The 21,438-nt window shown below is 46.9% G+C and overlaps 1 protein-coding gene across 1 annotated transcript in view; it reads right to left on the bottom strand.

Annotated features, from left to right (window-relative positions):
• LOC122801541 overlaps positions 1 to 21,438 on the bottom strand; it is a gene marked incomplete in the record, with an annotated part of 1,254,309 nt that overhangs the window by 577,700 nt on the left and 655,171 nt on the right.

Raw genomic sequence — 21,438 nt, 5'->3', positions numbered from 1 at the left:
TAAGGCACAAAACCGACAGAGGGACGTCGTGGTCTGGGCCTAAGCAAGGAATGCAGTACGAATTAAAATCTTTATGAGCTATTTGCTTTCCACAAGTAATACAATTGTTAACTTTTACTGACATCGGTTTAGAACAAGAAAGGATCCCCAACGGGGTACTTAGCTTTTTTGAAGACTTCAGTTCTGAAACTCGAAAACAAAAATTTCAGGAGTCGGCTGACTGGCACTTGTGAACTGCTTCTGCTTCAGGCACTGCGAGGCAAGAAAGACTGATGTAATGACGTTGGCTGCATGCTCTATACCCCTGACATCATGGAAGAGCAGCATCAGACGCAGGACCTAAGACTTTGATAATCAGGCTGGCTGAGGGCTGCAGGCAGATAACCCTAATGTAATGACTGCAACAGTGAAAAACAAAACATCCTGGGACTGAAGCTACCTAAGAAAGCCATCTGCACACAGGCCACAATTGTATGGGCATACACATGGGTCGAGACAGAATGGACTACCGAATCGTTAGGGACCACTGTAAAACATGCGTATGGCACCTTGCTAGTAGCGCAAGCTGTACAGCCATGGTCATGGATCCTAAGGTCCGAAGAACCAAACAGACTGAGGGATTTAAAAGATTTAAGACTTGCATGACCCACTCCTGGGTCAGCAGTACTCTGCGAAGAGGTAATGTTGCAATCTCTGAGACAGCGTCTAGCTGGATTCCTATGAACTTCTTTTGTGTCGGGACCAAACTGGACTTCAATAGGTACACTGTAATCCCCAACTGGATGAACAGGAGGACATATTGGACGGCTTGTGACGGTCTATGCCTCGTGGGTGACCTGAGGAGCCAATTCTCAAAATACAGAAACACCTGGAATCTCTGCAGCCTCAGGTGAGCCGCCACAACTGACATATTTAGTAAACACCCAGGATGCTGTGGTGAGTCCAAAGGGTACAGTTCTGAACTGGTAATGACTGGACCATAATAGGAAGAGAAGGGGTCTCCCCGAGCACTTGTCTATCTTGATGTGATGGGTGTCTTGGAGATGAAGTCGCCCTTCTGTAAGAGAGGCAGAATGGATTGAATAGGGACGATCTGGAACTTGGACTTCTTGACCGACAGATTCAACTTACTGAGGTCCAGAATAGACGCAGGTCCCGGGTCTTTTCTGGCACTAAAGAGAAGTGAGCAAGTTCTGGACCCTCTTTGCCCTGTCGGGACTATTTGGATGGCTTTTTTGAAGAAGTCGTACAACTTTCTTGAAGGCCAACTCCCTCTGGCAAGGTGGCACATTGGGGAGATACCTTCATATTGGAAGGGGTTGAAAAAAGTGAATGAAAACGCCTGGAAACGATGTTTAACACCCTCTGATAGGAGGTGATGCTTGTCCAGGCTAGTGGGTGAAGGGAAAGATGAGTCTCGACTGCCTCCAGGGCAGTAGGGCAATGCTTTAGGAGTGCTGAAAGGGCTGCTCAGTGAAAGGTTCCCCGGACCCCTGATTTTGTGGATCCTCCCTGCCTCCAGGATGGCATCTGCCATTGAATCCTCTCCCCCTACCTCTAGAAGAGGAATCGTCAGGAGCGTCCTGGAAGGAAAACAGTGACTGCTGGAACCACATCTTAGTTCCTCGTGGGGTCTTGGAAAAATACTTCTGCAGAATAGAAAAACTTGATTCCAACCACGGACAAGGTCTTCCCTTCCTCCTCACTACCGGTTAGAGGTTCTTTCACAGAAGGTCCAAAGAGGGTGGACCTGTTAAAGGGAGCATTGGTAAAGGACGATTTGAAGGTCTCCATAAACCCACATAGTTGTAAATCAAGTATGCCGCCTTATAACTAGGCCACTACCCACTACTCAAGAGGTAGCTTCCACTGCATTGAAAATTAACCGCATCGAAAAATTAGAGGAACATCAGAGTAGAGAGCTTGGGAGACACCTTCTTGAGGTCCTCCTCTGGCAACATCTCTAATTGATGTGGTGAGTTCTTTGACCAAGTCCCTTTGAAGGAAAGTGAAGTGTCAAATAACTGCCCTCAGTCCAAAGGTAGTTGAGGCAAACACTCTTTCCATACCAGTCAATCACCTGTGAATCCCTGTTCAGGGGATGGACAGTGGAGCTCTGCTATGCCAGCTCCTTTCTGGTGGCAGCAGCAACCACAATGACATTTACCTGGACTCCTTTGCTCCAGATGGGTCAGTCCACAGGAGGGCTAAGGAACTTGTTGGCTCGCTTAGTCACGGGTTCTAGTGTTGGGTTCCTTCCAGGCCCTGTTGGCGATAAAATGTACCAAACTTTTCAGCATGGGAGGACACCCAGGAAGTAGATGGGACCATCCCAAATGCCTTCAGAAGCACGGACTCCTCTGAAAATGGGGCATGGGAAGACCATCCGCCCATTTGCCACAGAATCTCAAGCATGTCCCCAAAGGAGACACTGTAGGGCTGAGATCCCGTCTCCATCGAGGTCCGTGTCCTCTGCCACCCCCCCCCCCCCGAGGGCTAGAACTGGAGGGCTGACCCTAGACAGGATGGAAGGCGTCATCACCCAAGGTAGAAAGGAGTAGGGGTGGACTTGGAGGCATGGGAGATGTTGCTCAAGTCCTGGAGAAGGTCCTCCCTACCAGCAGGAAGGCAGACAGGCCAGAAGCAGTCCCATCCTCATTCCCAGAAAGCGAGGCCACTTGGAAAGGAAGAATGGACCAGGACACAGGACCATGGCCACCTGAAGATACCAGTCCAGAACTATCAAGGGCCGAGGCTCCCAGGGGAAGAGATTGGTCTGAAAGGCCTGGACCCATCACTATCCCTGTGGAGCCAACTCCAGCATGAGGCCCACTCTGGTCCAACGGCGTAAGACCAGAGCAGGACAGGAACCCTGACAGGGTTGAGAAAAAGGGAATACTAGACATTGTCAGGATCTGACTGCAGATTTCCAGGTCCTTAGACTCCAAAACACGGGTCAAAAGAGGAGAATAGTGAATTGGGAATGGAGAGGCTCTCCCCTAGTAGGGTGGGCTGGGGACACCAGAATCCCCAACTCCATCTGGGCTTTGAGGAAGCTCATCATCTTTTCCTTATCTGAAGGATAACTTCTAGATGATCTGGAGGAAGTGGAGGAGTGGGTAGACTTGGCTGGAGACTCAATTCTGGAAACACAGGATTTATATCTGTGACCTCGAGTTCGGCTCGGAGCTCTAGGAGCAGACTGACACAAATGACTAGAGGATCCAGGTGAAGCTGTATCCTCCAACTATAAATGGATCCAAAGACTGATCGGTGGAAGCAATCGGATCAGACAAACTGGTCGGATCAGAGGCTGGTCTGGCCTTAATAGGATCAGCGGGCCTCCGACCAGTGGAGCCCCTGGATCTGGTAGAAGAATAAAAAGATCACGGATCTTAAGATTTCAGATCAGAGACAGCCTGGGCTGGAGTCAGATCCAGAGATCTGGGATCAGACAGCCTAGGTTCTTTCGAAGCCACCGAAGGAAGGGAGGGGCCTTCTGTTTGGGATCAGAAGAGGAAGCCTTGGGGAGGAAACAATGACCCCATGAACCATATCTTTAAGCAGCAGCTTATTATGGCACTGCACTAAAGCCCTGGGATTGAATACGACTCAGATGTTGCATTTAATCTCCAGGTGGGGAGACCCTGAACAATACAAGCACTCCTAGTGTGAGTTGGAATTGGGCACCTTCCAACCGCAAGACGAGTGGTTCTTAAACCCAGAGGGCTTTTCAGCCATAATGGAAAAGACCCAACACTAGCTAGGAAGAGAAAAAAAGAAAAGGGTGCCAAACTGACAAAAGGGAAACTACCCTGCCAAAGGCTAGGATATCCAAGGGAGAGGGGGTAAAAATAAGTTATGTACTTACCCATAACATTCCATCTGAGTTGTTTATTTTCATTTGTCTTCAACCTGAGGGACTCTGATCCGGCAAGGATCCAACATGGATGCATACTCCAAGCTGCTCCCCTACCCATAATGCCCTGATCTCCCTCCTACCCTCTGATAGGGTTTGTTGCAGAACAGCAGCATCCCAAACTAGACAACATGCCTATAAACCTGGCACAACCCATGAAAGGCTCATCAAAAGGAAAGCTAGCCAGGATAGAGGGGCTATGACTCGTCCATCCAGTCCACTACACAGCTCACACAAGACAGGGTGAAGGAGAGGGGGACTGCTGAAGGCAAATGAAAAGCAACAACTCAGATGGAATGTTTTGGTAAGTACATAACTTATTTATCTGAAGTTGTTATTTTCATTTGATCTTCAACCTGAGGGACAGAGACCCAGCTATCAATAAACCCTGGGAGGTCCTCATGGAAGGATATTCTGGAACACTGCTGAGCCAACGGATGCCCTGCTCCTGGAAAGCTCATCCAATTTACAAATAGAAATAAATGTGTGCGATGATGCCCAGGTCACCGCAGAGCAGATATCAGAGAAAAACACTGGACCACAAGGCCATAGAAGTAGAAACACATCTGATGGAATGCACCCGGTCATGCCCTGGTGGAGACAAACCTTTGGTTCGGTAGGCCAAAGAAATGCATTCTGAAATCCATCAAGCAATTGTAACTTTAGAAACAGGCTTCCCTAAGCAAGGTTTAGAAAAGGAAACAAGCTGATCCGACTTGGATGGGTTTTGTTCTATGCAAACAGAAATGCAGCTGCCTGTGCACATCTAGCAAGTGCAATTTGTACTCCCCTTTATTTTGTTAATTTGGAAAGAAAACTGGCAAATTAATGACCTGGTTAATATTGGATTCTGAGGCCACCTTCGGTAGGAAAGATGGATTGGTCTGCAGGGACACCCTTGTCTTTATGAAAGGCCAGATAAGGAGGCTTGATCGATATGGCTTGAATTTCAGAAACCCTCTTGGCAGAGGTGATTGCCACGAAAAGAGGCAGTCTTCCACAACAAAAAAAAACTATAAATCAACTGTCAGATGGTTCAAATGGAGAAGAAAAAGGCTTGCAGAACAAGGGTAAGATCCCAAGGGGGTATGGGGTCCTTAACCAGAGATCTAAGAAGAAAGATACCTTTCAGAAAGGCTTCACAAAGTTTAGAAGTAATCAAGGAAGCCAAATTCTTACTGGTGTGAAACTGGAAATCGCTGCTAATTGGACCTTAACTGTAGAGAAACTGGTGTCATGACTAAAAATGTCCACCAAAAACTCCAAAATGGCAGAGACTGGCGCAGTGAAGGGATCCAGGTCATGCTGAGAGGCCCACATCGAAAAACGCTTTCATTTGCTTGAATAGATCTTCCTGATTTGTGCACCGCTACCAGAATCTTAACGGGAGAAGACAGCCCGGGAGTCCTTGCTATCAAGGGAACTGGAGCAGCTGAGCCGTGAGCTTCAGCCTAAGTCCAGGTGAACACCTGAGGGGTGTGTAATCAGATCCAGATCTAGAGTCCAAGGAGGACACATTACATGAGACCAGAGTGGAGAACCAAACTCGGTGAGGCCAGAAAGAGGCAATGAGGATCACTGAACTCCCTACCCATCGAGCATTTTGAATGAACTTGGGAATTAAAGGAAGCAGAGGATAAGTATACAGTAGACCGGAGGGACAAGCATGAACTGGAGCATCTCTGGGGGACTCCCCCAGAGTGGAGTTCAAAGCAAAATACTCACTGCACTTTGCTTTGTAAGGAGAGGCAAAGAAATCGCAGCAAGACCAACCCCACTTTAGAAAGATCTTGCCCACTACTGAAGGATTCAGAGACCACTCATAAGGCATCAGAATAGAATGGGACCAGCATGTCTGCCAGAATGTTTGACTTCCCAGAATGTGCGCTGCCACCAGAAAACAGCCAGTGGAGATCGCCCACTCCCACAATCTCATAGCTTTGTGGCAAAGGGGATAAGTTATGGTTCCCCCCATTTGTTGATGTACCAGACTACTGACATATTGTCCGTCTGTATAGCAACAGTCCCTGGAGGAAGAAAGGCATACAGAGCTTGCAAAGCCAAATGCACCTCCCTCATCTCCAGGACACTGATATGCAGACTGGTTTCCAGACAGGGCCATGTGCCTTGGACCGTCCTTCCCATGCAATGCCCTCCCCCACCCTAGCAGGGAAGCATCCATGGTCACCATGATCGCTGGAGAGGAAAGAACAAACGGGCAGCCATGAAGGAGGTCTGGGGATTGGAGCTACCAAAGAAGGAAGTCCCTCCAAACACAAAACAGTCTAACAGGGTGTGACAAGGGAAGGTCCAGCAAGGATCACTGATCCACTAAGGTCCACTGCAGAACCCTCATACGAGGTGCACGGTTGGGACAAGAGTGCGCGTGGCCACCATGGACCCAAACACCCGAACTAAACCTGCCAGGGGAATGTGGGCTTGGAGAATGTAAAGTACATGAAGGCAGAGCGATAACACTGTCCAGAGTTAGAAACACCTTGCACCAAGTAGTGTCTTGCATCTATGAAATCCAGTACCTGCAGTGGTGTCAATTGAGACTTGTTGGGGTTCTAGGCAATACACAGCTACTAAGCAATCTGAAGGAGATGATCCCTAGCCTGAATCAGCTAATGCCTGGAGAAAGTGGAGAGGAGCCAATTGTCCAGGTAGGAAAATACCTGAAAACCCTGCAGCTGCAGGTGAGCCGCCTACCGCCATCACTTTGAACACCCGGGGGAGCAGTGGTGAGACCAAAGGAGGGTGCTTTGAACTGAAAATGATTGGCTCCCAGCCAGAAGTACAGAAACTTCCAAGAGCATCCGTCCATCTCGATATGGTAGTATGCGTCCTGGAGGTCCACTGAGCACATCCAGTTAATCTGTAGGAAGGGCAGAATGGACTGAAGTGTGACCATCAGAAATTTCATCTTGGCAGCCAACAGGTTCAGGGTTGAAAAATCCAGAATGAGTCTTAAGTCCCCCTGTTTTCTTTGGAGCCAAAAAGAACCTGGAATAAATGCCTGAAACAGACAGGTCAGGGGGACAGGCTGGATGACTCGTCTTGCGAGCAGCCTAGCAACTTCTATGGCTGTCTCCTTCTGTTGACCGGGTGGCAAGTCTGGGAGGTGTCTGGGAGGAATGGGGAGATGGAGAATGGAAATAGAGTAACCTCTGGATATGATCTGCAGAACCAAACGATCATTCGTAATGGACTCCCAAGGCTGTTGGGTGCAGAGATTATTGTCCCCGGCTGCCTCCAGAGACATGTAGTCAGGTAAGCCTTCAGGGTTGCTTGAAGGGTCTGCCTGGGAAAACGTCCCGAGACCCCTGGTTCTTCGGACCCCCTCTGCCACTAAAGCGGCATCTATCATATCCCCCCTCGCCCCTGGAGGGAAGGTGAATCCTTAGCGTCTTGGGAAGAAACCTGAGACTTCCGAAACCACATCTTCTTGACCCCACATTGACTCCTAGAAAAGGATTGCTGTGGGGGTGGAGAAACTGATCTCGATGGAAGACAAGGTATTTCCATCATGGAAGACAAGGTCTTTCCATCCTTCTTGCTCTGGATTAACGTGAAAGATGCCTTAAAGGACTCCAAAAAGGTGCAAAGTCAGAGCATGTCTGCTCCTGTAACCCTGGAGTAGTCTTCTCAGTAGCGTGTGAGAGAAACCTCATGGATGTTTTTGAGATAGTAGAAGTGAGGGTGACCATGTGGGAGGAAAAAACCTCCCCTGCTGACATGGATTCTGATGTAGACTCAGCAACCACCTTGACTAGGTCTCTCTACAGTCTGATTACATGTGCCAAATAATTCAGCGCACGCAAGGCAAAGGTGGCTGATGCATAGGTCCACTTCCCAAAATCATCCATCACCAGAGATTCCCTTGTCTGAAGGGTGGAACGAGGAGGTCTACTGAGCCAGCTCCTTTTTGGTGTCTGCCACAATGTCATCGATCAGGGGGACCCCTTGGACCAGTGGGGCTTGTCAGAAGGGGCACTAAGCACTTCGTCCGGGCATCTGGGGATGGGCTCAATCATATGTGGTTCCTTCCATGCCCTAGATAAGATGAGCTCCACTAGGGGATCTCCTGGAGGGACACTCTGGGAGGTAGAAGGTCCTGTGCCAAATGCCTCAAGAAATATTGATTCATCCGGGGTGGGCTTGAGGGTAGACCACCCACCACGTTGACGAAGAATCTCCACTATGTCTCCAAAGAAGACATCCCTCCAGGGGTGATCATGGGGAACCCTCCCCTTCCTCTAAGTCAGTATTGTCAGTGAGACTACAGCAGGGAATCCAAGTACCTCCTCTTACATGTACGCTTCTGAAGGGGTTCCTGTGGAGGGGGGGGGTTCCGGGGAGGACTTGGAAGCTTCGGGGAGTTCCCAAATGGGAAACTCCTGGGGTGAACTGGCAACAGGCTGTTCCTGAGGAGACAGCATGGTAGGCGCCGGTCCAGAAAGAGAGGGGAGCCACGATGGATTCAGAGGATGAGACTATCAAGGCGTTCAAAGGAGCCAATAAATTCCTCTCCACCACCTCAAACGGAGAAGGCGAGCAGATCCCCAAAGTAGGAATGCCCGAAACCCATGCTGGATCTGCTGCCCTCTGCCCAGTGGGGAACCAGAGCCAGGCCTCCTGGTGCTGAGGCTCTGAGAGGAAGCGATGACCCTGAAAGCCTCGAAGTCGACACCATCCCCTCACATCAAACATGAGGCTAAGGCTCAGAGTCAATCGGCACCGAAAATGTTGGAGCTGAACCACTCAGGGCAATGGTCGAAGTCAAGAAACCAGGGACCTTTTGGCGCCGACCCCTCAACAACCGTGACCTCGGACCCAAGGACTCCTAAACCGGGAGTTGGATTTGAGGAGTGATATGGAGAAAAGTGGGGGTGGACAGGCAAGACTCCCAACTGAATCTGGGCCCGAAGGAACTTCAGCATCATCCTGTCCACCTCAGCTTTGGACAGACTCAGAGTGGACCGGATGGAAGAGGCTACCAACCCAGGCCTGGAATGGGACCAGTAGCAGGGAGAAGTAGAGACTGGGGACTGAGCCGAGAGGTCTCCAGCTCCAGGGAAAACTGAGCCAACTGGAGCGGAGGAGAACTTCAGCTCAGATCCAGGCAGAACTTGGCTGGCGGTTCAGCAGAGGGCGAGCAGTCTACAGATGCTTCCTTAGCCAATCCTGCACTTTAAAGCATGCCATCTCTCCGTCCCTGGACCTCTTGGCAGGAGATGGAGTCCCAGAAACTGGGGCGGAAGAGGAGGAGGAGGCGGCCTCTGTAGGAGGGGGGAGAAGGCCCTTCAGAATAAGTTTGTTCCTCTTGTCGATCAAAGAGCGGAGGTTGAAGCCCATGTAGATCGAACAGGAGGTGTCTAAATGGGGGACACCCAAGCAGATGACAGTGTGGGCATCTGGCAGAGGGAGCTTATGCCCACACTCTGTGCACTTCCTGAAGCCAGGTTTAGGGGTCTCTGCCATGGCCAGGAAGACAACTTGCACACACCAACACACGCTAGACGGAAGGAAAGGTTTTTTTTTTACACCACTGACAGAGCGCAAAGGGGACATAGTAGGGTTAGAAAAGACAAGGCTAGTCAAGAAGAGAAAACACAGAAGAACCCCCCTCCCCCAAATATAGAAACACTGCTGGTCAAAACGAGTGGCAAACGAGATCAGGAGGGACAGCAAGGCATTATGGGTAGGGGAGGAGCTTGGACTTTGGATCCGATGCTGGAGTATGTGGCCGAATCGGAACCATACTGGATCCAAGTCCCTTAGGGTGAAGATCAAATGAAAACAACTTCAGATCTACTAACACTAAGACTAGGTAAACTAAAGTTAAAGTAAGCCAAGTTAAACTAATTTAAACCAAGATGAACAAGAGAATAGAAGCACTTACCTGAGTGAGAGGCAGGGATCACGTCTGTAGCAAAATGTGGCAAACAAGACTGGAGGGAGCTTTTGAATATGGGTCATTGGCTAGGCTTGTAATGGTCTGCAGACTGATTGCCCAGTACTTGCCTATGAGCTTTAAGAATAAGACACTCAAACATTAGGAGGTTTGATTGACGAAGACAGCAGACAGAAATTACTTTACTTGTAGATGATGTATTACTTTATCTTCCCAACCCAGAGTAGGTTGCTTACATTGCTAAAAAATTCCAAGTTGTACCAGGGTACACAATAAATGAATGGAAACAAAGTAAAGTACTGAAGAATTTGGCTGACTGGGCAAGATTCAGAATTTAAGCAGGAGGGGACATGAGAGATAGTAAATCTGAATTTAATGAATAAGCTTAAAGCTTTAGTGAGAATGGGCCATGACTACAATGCACAAACCATCAACATGTCTGTGGTCCAACCGATACTTTATGCATTCAAGCTTTTTTTGACCATATAGGAGAGAAAAAATAAATTACATATTTAACCATATTGTTTCATCTGTGTTGTCCATTTTCATTCTTCCTCAACTAGTGGGACTGGATCCAATCCTCAGATCAGACTTGGACATTATACTACCTTGTGGCCTCCAACTCTCGAGCTCCTTCCCTACTCATAATAGACCACCCCTACTGTAACATTACTCTGATCTTGTTTACAGCTTGACGGAAAGACTATAAAAGAATTGCCATAACTGGAGCTCAACATAAAAGACATAGGTGTCCTGAAGAGTCACATTCCTCCAAAAGTCAGTTATGGAAAATGGAGGGGGATGGTGGGTGGCAATTTGAGGAAGAATGAAAATGAACACAGACTGAACGTTATGGTGGGCACATAACTTTATCAGATATCAATTTTCATTCATTCCTCAACTAGTGGGGCAGAGTCCTCAGCTACCTAAATTCCTGGGTGGACTCTAAGGAAGGATATTCCTGAGTATGGTTGAGCCAAAGGCTGCCCTGCCCCGAAACCAGGTCTAGTTTCTAATAAGTGATAACAGTATGAGGATTTTACCAAGTTGCAGCCAAACGTATATCGTTCATAGAGGGTCTAGACTGGAAAACAGCAGAAGTTGCCATAGATCTGGCTCGAATATGCCTTTAATGGTTTTGGGTGGGGACATTCAATTTGTTACAGATAAAGGAGATGCAATCTGTCAACAATCCAGCTAGACTTACCCTTGCAGCTGAGTCAAACTGTTTATCATGTGCAAAGGAAACAAATAGTTGATGTCTTTCTAATCTCCTTTGTTGTGTGTAGATGGAAACAATTGTCTATGAACATCCAGTAAGTGTAACATATATTCCCCTTTATTTGTAAATTTTGGGAAAAATACTGGCAAGTTAATGGATTGGTTAATACTGTATTCTGACACCACCTTAGGAAGGAAGCATTGGTATGTAACGTGAACCCTATCCTTGTGAACAATCAAATATGGAGGCTTAGAAGATAAAGCCTGAAGTTATGAAATTCTTCTAGCAGATGTAATTGCAACTAAAATAGGTTTCCAGGTCAAATATTTAAGATCACATTTAACTGCAGGTTCAAAGGGAGAATGTATTAAGGCTTGCAGTACCAAATTTAAATCCCAAGGTGGCATGGGGTCTTTAAAAGGAGGTCTTAGCTGAAGAGTACCTTTCAAAAAGGTTTTGCACAGTTTAGGTAAAGAAGAATTTTGAAACCCCACATGAAAGTTTGAGATCACTGTGAGTTGAACTTTAATAGTTGAACTAGCACCTTCATTAAACGCTCTAAAAATTCAAGAACAGAATGAAATGGAGCAGAAAAGGAGTTTCTGATTCTGCTCTTCCCAAAAAAAAAATCTCCATTTATTCCTGTACAGTTTCCTAGTAGGTTTATGGGAAGATAAAAACATGGAATGGAGATTGGAAGAGAGCATGGGTTGCCTGCCTATTAAAAGAATTGGGAAAATCACACTGCGAGTTTGAGATACGAGATATCTGGGTGAATCATGCCTGCTGTGAGACAGAAGGTCTGGAATTGGATCTAGAATCCAAAGTGGGTATAGTAGATGAGGCCAAAGTAAGGGAAACCAAATCTGTTGAGGCCAGTAAGGTGCAATGAGGCTGACTTTGCTGCTCAACCTAGCTGCTTTCTGAAGGAATTTGGGAATTAGAAAAAAAAGTCAGAGGATAACTGTAGAGAAGACCAGGAGGCCAGTCCTGGAGTAAAGCATCCCTTAGTGATTCTCCTGGTGGGGGAATCAGGGCAAAGCTGCTGCTGCACTTGTTTAGGGGAGATGCAAAAAGATCGCAATAAGGCTGGCCGTGCTGACTGAAAATTATTTCGGTCACTTTGTTGTTGAGACCATTTGTGACGTAGTAAGATGGACCTGCTCAGTTTGTCTGCTATTACGCTGGATTTCCCCGTAATATGCATTGCTATTAGAAAGTGGCTGGAAGATATCGGCCATTACCATACTCGGAGGGCTTCTCGACACAGGGGATAAGATCTAGCTCCCCCCCTTGCTTGTTGATGTACCAGACTACTGACATGCTGTCCATCTGGACTGCAACTGCCAGAAAAGGAAATGTGTTATGGAATGCCTACAAGGTTAAGAGCACCACTATCATCTCCAGAGCACAGTTATGCAAGCAGCCTCCATGGGGGAACATGTGCCTTGGACTGTGTTCCCCAGGAAGGGCCCCCCCCAACCAATCTGGGAAGCGTCCATGTTCTTTGGCTGAGGGAGGATGAAAGGACGACCTTGTAACAGCCGTTGTGACTGCATTCACCAGGAAAGGTACCACTTACATACCTAGGTTACTCATCTCTGCTGACATGGGATGAGAAAGCCTTGACAATTATGTTGCTAGTATCCACTGTAGAATTCTCATATGGAATCTTGCTAAGGAGACTAAAATTATTGCTTCTGGCATTGAACCCAAGGCTTGCAGAATCAGTCAGGCTGAAATTCTGGAACTGCAAAATTATTTTCCTGACCTGCATCCTTGTTTGCACACTTGTTATTGGAAAAGATGCCATCACAGACTGTGTGTTGAACACTGCTCATATGAATTCTAATGGCTGTGATGGCTGTAAATGAGACTTGCTGTAATTTATAATTATTCTGAGATGTGAACAGGTCTGCAACACCTGATCTCAAGCTTCTATCAGTCGATGCCTTTTAGGGGAGAGGTAATGAGCCACTCGTCCAAGTATGGAAACACAATCTTTGCAGAATCAAGTGAGCTGCTACCACTGCCATGCACTTGAACACCCTGGGAGCTGTAGTGACACCAAAGGTCAGTGCCCTGAACTGAAAGAGACAGACTCCCAGCCAAAAGCATAAAAACCCACTGGATCGTCTGTTCATTTTTATGTGATGGTATGCATCCTGAAGGTCTATCAAACACATCCAGTCATCTTTGCCCAGAAAGGGCAGAATGTATTGAACATGATCATCCAGAACTTTGTGTCGAACTAACTTGTTCAATGCAGTGAGCTCCTAAAGTGGTCTTCAGTCCTGTTTTTTTCCTTTGGCAGTAAGAATAATCTTGAGTAAGTTCTGGATACTATTTGGTCTGGTGGAACCTCTGGGATAACTTTTCCAGCAGCTTTTGAATTTCTAGTGCTACTGCTGTCTTCTGATTGGGAGGAACATCGGGATATTTCCTTGACAATGGAGGAGGTAAGGAAAAAGGAATTATATAACCTCTGGAAATAAGTCTCTGTACTCAACTGTCTTTTATCTCTAGCAAGGCTGTTTGATGCAGAGATAAGTGACCCCTGACTGCCTCCAAAGGTAGACAATCGGGCGTCCACTCAGGAGCGCTGAAAGGGTCCGTCAGAAAAGGAATCTCTAGACTCTGTTTTGTGGGCCTCCTTTGCCATGAGGGAGTCTTCCATTATCGCTCCTCTCTCTGCCTCTAGTGGAACTACCTCCACGTCTGTCCAGGGGGGAAAAAAACACATTTTTCGATCTCCCCGATTCTTGGAAAAAGTTCTTTTAGGGGTTCACAAATGCACACCCACTGCAGACAGTGTCTTTCCATCTTTTTCATACCTAGAGAGCGTTTCTCCTTTACTGTGGGGCCAAACAAAGAAGTGCCAAAGGGGACACAAACTATGGCTTGAAAGTCTTTGCAAAAATCACTGGCACATTCAGGCATGCCTCCTGATGGAAATACCTACGCCTGCAGCCCTTGAGGCACCTTCTGAAGCATGCGAGATAAGCCTCATGGACCAACTAGATATAACTTGCAGGGTAACCAACGGAGACCACATTGAAGATTGACCGTCAGCAGTTTTGGTTCCAGAAAGATTTGGATAAATCTAATCAAATCTCTTTGTAGAATAGTAAAATGTGCTGAATAGTTCAACAAAGTGCAAATGTTGCTGAAGCATAAATATGCTTCCCAAATCTGTCACCTTGACTCTCTATTAGGAGTATGGACAATGGAACTCTGTTCAGGTTCCCATGGTACCTACTGGAAACTCTTTACTCCAATATTCCCTGCTTACTGATAGAGCCAGAATCCTGTCTAGTCTCTTGGGGATTGGCTCAAGCTTATCAGATTCTTTCCATGCCTGCTTGACCATCAAATCAAGCTCATTGGTAGGTGGAGTAATCCAAGAGGTAGACAGACCAGTACCAAATGCTTCCAGAAATACCAATTCCTCAGGAGAAGCATATTAGGAAGACTAGCCACCCTTTTGCTTTAGGAACTGAAGAATGTCTCCAAAGGAGACATCAGGTGGTGATTTTGGGAACCCCTCCCCTTCAATGAAATCAGTATCCTCGTGACTAACGCCCGAGGAGAATCCAAGTGCCTCCTTTCACACTTTCACCTTCTAGGGACTTCCTCAGTGGCGTGGTCCAGAGAAGTTTCAGAAGAGATCAAAATACCCTGCTGGGTAGACTGGAAGCTTTGGGCTGGCTGTCCCTGTGGTGTAAAATGTTGAGGATCATGATGCAAAGTCATATGAGAAGTAGAGGGTGGATTCAAGGGGGGGAAGGACCCTTCAAGGAGGACAGCAACGGAGCTGAGAAAGCAAGTTTCTGGCTTGTCACCTCCCTCCGCCTCAAAAGCAATTCACCTGATGTGAAGTCGGAGCAGAGCTGTCCAGTGCCGAAGCTCCGAGAGGAAGAGATGGCTCCAAAAACCTCAAAGTCGATCTCATCCTCTCAGATCCGACAGGGAAGCTTCGGTTCCGAGGATATAGAGGCCAATGCACTCAGAGCAATAGTCAGATATGAAGACTATGTTCTCTCTGGATCAGAGCCAGACAGACCCAGAACACTGGGATATGAGAGCTGTAAAACCACAGGGTGAACTAGAGAAGGAGCTGTTATCAGTGGAATGGGTAAATAGATGGACTTCCTGACCCAATGGGATAGGAACTATGAGAACTCCGTAATTTCCTCTGGGAAAAATGTCATCATACTCTCCATATCTGCTTCCGTGAGACTCCTGGAGGAATGAGAGGATACCAGGGATGGAGATTTTCAGTGACTCTCTAAAAAGGGAGAGGGCACCCTGGAAAGAACTGGATCCAGACTTGAATAGGTAGTCCTTGGTAAGGGCTTTGGATCTGAAAATGTAGGATTCGAAGTGTGTGGTCGGATCCGATGATGGTCAGATCATAAGTAGGTTTGGATCCAGTTTTTCTTCTTGGTTCAGAAGAGGTAGATGCTGAAGAATCCAAGGGTTTAGACCTTTTTGAAGGGTCCTAATGTCTGGGGGACTGAACCCCAGAAATGGCTTCAGTAAAGGTAGGTTGGAAACAAACCCTTTAAAATTAAATTTGTTCCTCCTATCAGCAAGAGCTTGGGGATTGAACCCAAGACAGATGTTACAATCCTGATTTAGAGGATCTGGACCCAAGCAATAAACAAAAATTGTGGGCATCAGAATAAGGCATCTTTTTGCCAACACCTTTCTCTTCTTAAAACCCATCTGACCTTTTTCAGACACTCTCAAGAAAAGGTTATGTACGGAAAAAGACAGTCAAAGAAAACCCTTTTATTAAATTAGAAAGAGAGAAAAGAGAGGAAAGTTAACCAGCTATGGTAGTGAAGAGTTACAAAAAACTTGTAGCAAAAAAGGGGGAAGGCATGGCAGGATAGGCCCATCAACAATGGTAGGGAAGGTTACATTTAAACTGTATAGAAAGGAAAGCTAGGAACAACTTAAAAATAGAAGCATGAAAGAGTAAACAAGTAGTCAAACTAAAGATTTTTGAAAGGAAAACCTAAAGAATTACTCATCTTCTACTGACAAACATGACAGCAGAAAAGCAACCACACTTAGACACGAAAGTGGCAAACAAGATCTGAGGGATGTTAAGGGTCAAGCATTATGGGTGGGGGAAGATGCCTGAGAGTTTGCTGGAGGCCATGAGGTAGTGGAACGGCACAGTCGGATCAGAGGATCAGATCCAATCCCACTAGTTGAGGAATGAATGAAAATTGACATCAGATCTGATGTTAACACTGAAGACAACAATTCATATGGGATGTAAAGAATGCTAGATTAAATTAGGAGAAGTAGACAACGCCAGTTGAATTGGGGAGGGTGGGTGACCCAGACTTGCACTATTAGTAAAAGGTTACACAATTAAGACTTTTACATCATGCTGAGTATGAGAATAATTAACATGGAAATAAATGCTGCTGTCACAAGATACATTACCAAGAAAGTCAAAGACTGACCCTGTAGTCCCAATATAAAAAGAAAGGGGATGATAAAACTACAATGATGTTTATCACTGACACAGTAAGCAAATTTTGAGAGAGTAGATGCAAGATATGTTGCTGATAAGTCCATCTATAACCCCCTTTTTGCCTATGGGGTCAGGGTGTCACTTCAACAATGACCATCAATATCCAAGGTTCACACCACTGGGTGAATAGCAATGTTGCACTTTCACATACACACACACACAATTTAGAATGTCCAATTCACCTACTGCAGATCTTTGGAATGTGGGAGGAAAATGGAGCACCTGGAGAAAACCCTTGCGAACAAAGGGAGGACAAGCCGGCTCTACAGAGCAAGTACCTCAGCTGAAAATCGAACTGGAGAAATTGTTGCTGTGAGGTGACACAATGCTATCCACCACTGTGCCCCCCCCCCCCTTGCTTTTGTTATAAATGTACAAGTGAGAACAAAAGAGGAGGAAAAAGGAACAGTGAAAATGAAGAAAGAGTGCCAAGATACTGGCAGCAATTCGGTATTAATGAAAAATTAATTGCCTGGGAGGAAGCCTACAAGAAACTTGACATCCTGCTGGGGCAAATGCTTAAGATACCTGGGCCTCTAAACAGAATCCAGACAAATTAGGTCAGAGAGACAGAAAATGACCTTCAGTTTGGCTACTTTTTAAAACACCCTAGAAAAGAAGAAAAAAGTCCTGTACTCACCATAATGTTCCATCTGAGTTGTTGTACTTCATTTGTCTTCAACCTGTGGGTTTCGGATACACATCAGATCTGATATGGCTGCATTTTCCAGCTATTGATTCGAGCTCCAAGCTCCTCCCCTTACCCATAATACCCCTCCCTTCAGATAGTGTTTTCTGCCTAAATAGTACCAAACACCCAACTCAACAGAACCTTATCAAGCGTGAGCCACAAAAGAAACCTCCAGGTCCAAGACAGGACCCAAGAGTCTCAACCTACACAAAGGTATAACAACCTTCACTAAGTAACAAGGTCAGGGGGAAAGGAGGGGGGTTGAAGACAAATGAAGTACAACTACTCAGATGGAACGTTATGGTGAGTACATAACTTCTTTATCTGAAGTAGTTTACTTCATTTGGTCTTCAACCTGTGGGAAGGAGTCCCCAGCTACCAAAAACTCCTGGGTGGCCCTCAAGGAAGGATATTCCAGAGCACAGCAGAGCCGAATCAAGCTCTGTTTCTAGACACGATATCTAGTTTGCAGTGTGAAATTAAGGTATGAGATTAGGACCAAGTAGCTGCCGAACAGATATCGTCCAGCGGCACCCTAGACCAGAAGGCAGCTGACGTAGCCATAGATAGAGTAGAATGTGCCTTCACTTGTCCCAGAGGAGACATTCCTTTAACAGCATAAGCTCGAACAATGCACTGGGAGATCCAGCAAACAATGGTTACCTTAGAAACTGGCTTACCTAAGAAGGGTTTACAATAAGACATGAATAGTTGATCAGATTTATGAAAAAGCTTCATCCTGTGCAAGTAGAATCTCAGTTGTCTATGAATATCTAGCAGGTGCAACTTGTATTCCCCTTTATTTTGAAAGTAAGGGAAAAAAAACTGTCAACTTGACAGTTTGATTAATGTTGGCTTCTGAGGCTACTTTAGGAAGGAAAGATGGATTAGTATCAATGACACCCTGTCTTTGTGAAAAATCATGTAAGGCACTTTGATAGAAAGATCCTGGAGTTCTGATACTCTTCTGGCTGATGTAATGCCAACCAAGAAGGCAGTTTTCCAGGTCACAAACTGCAAATCAACAGAGGCTGCAGGTTCAAAGAGTGTTGAGACTAATGCCTGTAACACTAAAGTAAGATCACACGGAGGCGTAGGGTCCTTAACCGGAGGTCTAAGGAAGGAAGACACCCTTAAGGAAAGTCTTACAAAGTTTGGAAAACGCAAAGGAAGACATGTTCACCCCCACATGAAAATTAGATATAGCTGCCACTGCAACTGTAGATGAGCTGGCACCCTGATGAAATATGCTTGCCAGAAAATCTAACACTGCCAAAAGAAGTGCATTAAAGGGATCCAAGACCCACTGAGTGGCCCATATGAAGAAACGTTTCAATTTCCTCCAATACACCAGGGGATGACAATCTGGGAGTCCTAATGATCACGGGAACTAGAGCAGCCAAGCCGTGAGCTTCAGACTGTCCAGGTCTGGGTGAGGAATCCCTGAAGGGATGAGAAAAAAAGATCTGGAACTGGATCCAACGTCCATGGAGAAACTACCAGATGAGACCACAGTAAGGGGAACCAAAACTTCGCAATGCTGGAATGGGGCAACTAGGATCACAGTGCTCCTCAGCTTTCTGAAGAAACTTCAACATAAAAGAGGATGCAGAGGATAAGCATAGAGAAGACTGGGAGGGCCAAGCATGTACCAGTGCGTCTCTGGGAGCATCACCTGCAGGGGGTTCAGAGAGAAAAACTTGCTGCATTTCGCGTTGGAAGGAGATGCGAAGAGATCGCAACAAGGATGACCCCACCTTTGAAAGATTTGTTCCGCTACTGAAGGATTCAGAGACCACTTGTAAGGCATCAGGAAAGAACTGCTGAGCCTGTCTGCTAGAATGTTGCAACGCCCCAGAATGAGCACTGCCAACAAAAGCAGTGGGTAGCGATCGCCCATTCCCACAATCTCATAGCTTCGACAGAGGGTATAAGATCTGTTTCCCCCCTTGTTTGTTGATATACCAGACTGACAGTCTGTCTGAACTGCAATCATCCCTAGAGGAAGATGAGCATGAAGGGCCTGCAATGCAAGGACGACAGCCCTCATCTCTAGTACGGTGATATGCAAGCTGGTCATGGAAGGGGACCACGTGCCTTGAACGGTCCCTCCCAAGCAGTGTCCTGCAATCATCCCTAGAGGAAGATGAGCATGAAGGGCCTGCAATGCAAGGACGACAGCCCTCATCTCTAGTACGGTGATATGCAAGCTGGTCATGGAAGGGGACCACGTGCCTTGAACGGTCCCTCCCAAGCAGTGTCCCCCCCACCATAGCTGGGAAGCATCCGTGGTCACAGTGGTTTTGGGAAAGGCAGGATGAAAGGAGCACCCCCTGAGGAGGTTCGGAGACTGAATCCACCACCAAAGGGTGTCCTTGCATACCCTTGAGATCCACACAGAGGAGGACAGAGGAAGATCTAACAGGGACCACCAGACTGCAAGCATCCACTGAAGTACTCTCATATGAAGACGAGCCATCGGCAGAAGACTGATCATCCCACCATGGAATCCAACACCCTTAGGACTGCTTTGGCTATTGGGGGCTGGGTATGAAGAATATGCAACACATGTAATCTTAGATTGCATATCCTGTCTGAAGTGAGGAAAACTCTTGTTTGAATATTGTCCAACCGAGCCCCAATAAAATCTAGAATCTGGACTGGGGCCAATGAAGACTTGTTCAGACTGATGGTGATGCCCAAATTGTTTGCTAGCAGAAGGAAGTAATCCCTGGCTTGGCAGAGTAAATGCTTTGAAGGGGCGGCAAAGAGCCAATCGCCCAAGTAAGACCTGAATACCTTGAAGCCTCAGGTGAGCCACTACAACTGAAACCACCTTGGTGAACACCTTCGGGGCTGTGGTGAGACCAAAGGAAGGGCTCTGAACCAATAATGATTGGCTCCCAGCTGGAAGCGGAGAAACCTCCAGGAGCACCTGTCTATCTTGTTGTGATAGTATGTACTCTGGAGGTCGATCGAGCATATCCAATCTTTGGCCTGCAGAAAGGGCAGGATGGACTGAAGAGTGACCATCCGGAACTTCACCTTGGCTGACAGGTTCAATATGGGCAAATCCAAGATTGGACTGAGGTCACCTGTTTTTTTTGGTACCAAAAAGAACCTGGAATAAATGCTGATCTGGACTGGTCTAGAGGGAGCAGCTGGATGACTCGTTTCTCCAGCAGCTTTCCGATTACTAGCGCTGCTTCCTCCCTTTATGCGGGTGGAACATCTGGAAGGTGCTTGTTCAGAAAAGGCAGTTCCTTGAAAGGAATGAAATATCCTCTGGATATGATTCGTAACACCCAACGATCGGTGGTAATGGACTCCCATGTTGCTGGGTGCAGTGACAGACGAACCTTGACTGCCTACAGACATGAGAAGTTGGGCAATCTTTCAGGGCTGCTGCCAGGTTTCTACGAGAAGGGTTCTTGGAACCCAAAATTCCTTGGACCCCCTCTGCCTCTAGGGCGGCGTTCATTGTAACCCCCTCTGCCTCTGAGGGAAGGAGAGTCCTGAGCATCCTGGGAAAACACCTGAGACTTCCGGAACCACATCTTTGTCCCTTGCTGATTCCTGGAAAAGGATTTTTGAAGGGGTGAGAAGTGGATCCAGATGAGTTTCTTTCCGTCCTTCTCGCTCTGGACTAGTGTCTCGACGGATTTCATGAAGAGGGTAGAACCATCATACGGGGAATTGGTAAGAGATGCCTTAAAGGGCTCCAAGAACCAACACAGCCAGAGCCCAACCTAATGCAAACGCCTGTCCGTCGCCCTTGCGGCTCCCTCTGTGGCATGAGAGAGCACCCGCACTGATGCATTCGCTTTAAGAGTGGCCATTTGGGCCGAAAATGTCTTCTTGTCCTCCGCTGACATGGACTCTGGGATCGACTCAGTGACTTCCTAAACAAGGTCTCGAAGTCTGACGTGTGCCATGTAGTTCAGTGGCCTCAGAGAAGGTCACTGAAACATACACCCCACTTCCTAAAACGATCCATCGCCCTCGGTTCCTGATCAGGGGGATGAACCATGGAGCTCTCCTGAGCAAGCTCCTTAGTGGCAGCTGCCACCATCATCGCATCTACAGGGGACCCCTTGTTCCAGTGCGTCCTATCCAACAGGGGGCTCAATACTTT

The sequence above is a fragment of the Protopterus annectens genome, chromosome 5.part0, assembly GCF_019279795.1.
Source record: "Protopterus annectens isolate FY-2018-M chromosome 5.part0, PAN1.0, whole genome shotgun sequence".
Taxonomy (NCBI): Eukaryota; Metazoa; Chordata; order Ceratodontiformes; family Protopteridae; genus Protopterus; species Protopterus annectens.
This window is presented reverse-complemented; position numbering and strand designations above follow the sequence as displayed.